We start from the raw sequence: 4381 nt of genomic DNA on the forward strand, positions 1-4381 counted from the left end.
AGCAGCTCCTGGCGCCATGGAGCCCACGCAGGGCCTGGGGGCCATGATGGTCTCAGCCATGGACCTCTCTGCACCCAGCTGTCCAGGAGATGTGCCGGCAACATGCATTTTCCAGGCAGTTCCTGCTGGATGAGCAATGTGAAATCTGGCCAATGTTTAAAGCTATGCTGCTGTTAACCATCCACTTGGGTGGATGCTTCCACAGGCAGAGAACCACTGGCAATGAATCAAGCAGTCAGGGAGTGAAAAATAAGTACAGCCAGACATTTGATAGCAAAAATATTATCAGAGAAAGTGTCTGGCTCATTTAGAGCTGTCTGTTGTTCTGCTCAAGGTGTCTGTATGCTTTAGGAACTGGGCAGAAAGCAGAAAACAAGCCATACTGCTTCAGTAAAGTGTAAACACACCATGGATTTTGATCTGTTTTGACAAACTGTTTTGGGGAACATTTTCAATGATCCACAGAAACTGCTGGTGAAAAAACCAGAACTGGATACTGTAAGACGTAAGAAATTTCTCTAAGCAATACAAGGGGTAAATACCTGTTCTGCTTAACTGGAATTGATGTGAATTGGCCTTGTCACTTCTCAGGTGGATACTGTTACCACTGCATCAAGAACTAATGCTCAGACAGAAGACTTCTGATGGATCCAGCTCCAGTTTAAGATGATGTTGCCCTTGGTTGCCTGCTCTGTCTCACTGCCAAAGGCTGCTGGCAAGAAAGAATGCAAAGCAAATACGTACTTATGCTTCATTTCACAGTCCAGCATATTCATGTAACCCCCCTGGTAAAGGTGGGTTTGTATTAAGATGTCAGGCTATGAACTCCAGTGGCCAACATATGGATTCACTTTAATCAAGCCTGATTTGTAATCCCTGATGAAGTGTCGAGCTAAACAGTGATTAAGATGGTCGTAAACCACCTTGGTTATTAGCTTCATTGCAAGCGAGACAGAGCTTTCACATAGTTCTTGACCCAGTGAATATTTTAAATAATTTAAATCCATATTAAATGGAATAGCACCAGAAGAAGATACTGAGTAATCTTTATAAGTAGTCTGAAATAGTTTAAAAGAGGCTCAGGTGAGTATCTCATCCTGCACCAAACCAGTAAAACTAAGAACCCACCTGGACTGTAACTTTGTGTTTATTCTTTGTACCAGTATCATTGGTGATTTGGAAAAAAAAAAAGTAAAAAAAAAAAAAGGTGAGTTCTCAGGTTCTTCTAGATGCAGGAGAGGAAAAAAATGTTTAAAAAGAAAAATCCTCAGCATATGAATGCATCAGTGTCTCATCGTCGTTGGGCTAGTATCTTATTATAGACAGCCTTCCTACTGATAATCAAACTGACCTTGTAGTTTCATGCATCCATTTTTGTCTTTATTCTTCAAGATAGATATTGCAGAAAATCTTTCCATCTTCTGGTTAATATTACTTTCCCTCCTTTTACTTTTTGTACTTTGCTGCTTCTATTCATTTCACATTTCTCTTTTTTTTCCCCATTAGTCCCTTTCTTCTATCCAGTCATTTTTCTTCCTTCTGTTCTCCTTTCAGCAACATTTCTTTCTTCTTTCCAGTGACACCCTTTTCATCACAAGAGATACGTGGAAGAAAAATAGTTCAGGAGTGTTTTCTCTGCCTCCCTGGAGGAAAGTCGCTGACACAGTGGTCCTTCCCTCAAAGGCACGGGGCTGGGCTCCTGAGGTGCACACATTCCACCAGGCCTGCTTTTCTTCTGCTCTTATGTTACATACTTTTTCCAGGCAGCCTTGGTGTTAAGGTTTGTCTTCCCCTTTCCTGCATATTTCCTATAACACCTCTTCTGTCTCTTTGTGTGGTGATATGTATACATATATAATGTCTCTCCTTTAGACTGTTGCCCTACATGACTCTTCCAGGTGGGATGTGAAGGCCTCTTCCAGCCTGGAGCTTCTCCCTCCGATCTTGGATCTGGTGGTATGAATGCACAGAGAAGGCAGCCGGCAGGATAATTACCCAATTCAAGCATGGATGAATCCACAGATGGACTATTCCATATGAGCATGCGTTCTTTAAATAAACAAATAATAAACCAAACACTTGTTAAATTAGTACAAATCCAAATAATGATAAAGCAGATTCAGGATATGGACTGAGGAGTCAAGGAGAAGAAATACATTTATTATGTCTTGGAGAATAAATGACAAATATTAGGTTTTCTTGTACCTGTCTACACAAATGTACCGAAACCAGGGGAAGAAGTTGTGGTAAAGACCTAACCTTGATTCAGCAATTACAGAATATAATTTGTGAGATTCACTGAGACAAACAACTTTTAAGGTGTTTTTCTTTTGTCTAAATTTGTGTTTGTATTAACAGTGACTGGAGGGAAAAATAAAACATTGCCATGGTAAAAGTATATTAGCTCAAATCAGTTTACAGACAACTAGAGGTTGTGGTTTTATTTTTTATTTTTTTGGCTTTAAATATTTCGGCATTAATTCAGAGTGTGTGTAGTGCTGTAGCTGCCCGTGGAAACTGCATGTTCTTGCAACCACAGGATTGTGAAACACAGATCAATATCATGGAAGGGCTATAATCAACAAGTAGATTAATGAACAGGATTGCATCCACCAGGGAACAGTAGAACAAAGACTAGTTGCTCAATTTAATTGCTGAGTTGCTACTAAATCTCAGCTTTCTATCAATCTTTCTCCATTATAACCACTGATGCATAGCAGACATTAGGAAGAAAACAATAACACAGTAATTCAGAACTGCTGGTGTTTGAGTGAATGGGGAAGCTTCATGAAAAATAAAGTCAGGATTATTTTGTACCTCTGAGCCTGTGGAAAGATCCCAGAGGTTATTCCCAATTCTTTCTTTGAGTAGGATCTTTTGGTAATCCTTTTGCTCAGAATAGTACTAGTAAAGCAAATTAATAGTTAAGCAAAACCTTCCTGGAACAATTTTAAACCTGTTTCAATGCACTTTTGAATGAAAGTTCAAACTTTTCATTAATTAATTTAAGTGTAGTTCTGTAGAAAACTAGTTGTGGAAATGACCTCTAGGCATTTATTATTTAGCTTAGCTACCTGTAATGAAAGCTTGTTAACTCCATCTGACTGTCTTTTTAATGCTTTCTTGGGAGCTTTTTATAGACATATGGTTCAGCAGCTCCTGAAGAGGCTGTTCTTCACTTTCATAGGCTCCATTTGCGGGACACTGTCTCACAACACTCATCCTGAAATTTCCTGCTGCTTCATATAATTTCTCCTCTTTCCCACCCTTATTCATATCCTTGAGGTTTTTGAATCTTTTTCCTTCATAGTTATACCTATTCATGTGGATGCCTTATTAAAACTTTTCTTTCTTTTTCTTTCTTTCTTTCTTTCTTTCTTTCTTTCTTTCTTTCTTTCTTTCTTTCTTTCTTTCTTTCTTTCTTTCTTTCTTTCTTTCTTTCTTTCTTTCTTTCTTTCTTTCTTTCTTTCTTTCTTTTTCTCTTTCTTTCTTTCTTTCTTTCTTTCTTTCTTTCTTTCTTTCTTTCTTTCTTTTTCTTTTTTATTTCTTTCTTTCCTTCTTCTTTCTTCTTTCTCTTCTTCCTTCCTTCCTTCCTTCCTTCCTTCCTTCCTTCCTTCCTTCCTTCCTTCCTTCCTTCCTTCCTTCCTTCCTTCCTTCCTTCCTTCCTTCCTTCCTTCCTTCCTTCCTTCCTTCCTTCCTTCCTTCCTTCCTTCCTTCCTTTCACAGAATCACAGGATCACAGAATTGTCTAGGTTGGAAGAGACCTCCAAGATCACCTAGTCCAACCTCTGACCTAACACTAACAAGTCCTCCACTAAACCATATCACTAAGTTCAACATCTAAACACCTCTTAAAGACCTCCAGGGATGGTGACTCAACCACTTCCCTGGGCAGCCCATTCCAATGCCAATGCCTAACAACCCTTTCAGTAAAGAAGTTCTTCCTAATATCCAAACTAAACCTCCCCTGATGCAACTTTAGCCCATTCCCCCTCGTCCTGTCAACAGGCACGTGGGAGAATAGACCAACCCCTACCTCGCTACAGCCTCCTTTAAGGTACCTATAGAGAGCGATAAGGTTGCCCCTGAGCCTCCTCTTCTCCAGGCTGAACAGTCTTCTCCAGACCCTTCACCAGCTTCGTCGCCCTTCTCTGGACTCTCTTGAGCACCTCGATGTCCTTCTTGTAGCGAGGGGCCCAAAACTGAACACAGTACTCGAGGTACGGCCTCACCAGAGCCGAGTACAGGGGGACAATCACTTCCCTAGACCTGCTGGCCACACTGTTTCTTATACAAACCAGGATGCTGCTGGCCTTCTTGGCCACCTGGGCACACTGCTGGCTCATATTCAGCCGACTATCAACCAATATTCCAAGGTCCT

The 4381-nt window shown here is 40.5% G+C and overlaps 1 long non-coding RNA gene across 1 annotated transcript; it reads left to right on the forward strand.

The window, feature by feature from the left end:
• The first annotated feature begins 947 nt into the window (after window positions 1–947).
• On the forward strand, window positions 948–3633 carry LOC308191741. The gene is made up of 3 exons (XR_013948246.1): window positions 948–1083; window positions 1578–1780; window positions 1873–3633. It is a non-coding gene; the product is annotated as an uncharacterized lncRNA (long non-coding RNA).
• The last annotated feature ends 748 nt before the right edge of the window (window positions 3634–4381 follow it).

The sequence above is a fragment of the Anser brachyrhynchus genome (genome assembly GCF_964034855.1).
Source record: "Anser brachyrhynchus genome assembly, chromosome: 1".
Taxonomy (NCBI): domain Eukaryota; kingdom Metazoa; phylum Chordata; class Aves; order Anseriformes; family Anatidae; genus Anser; species Anser brachyrhynchus.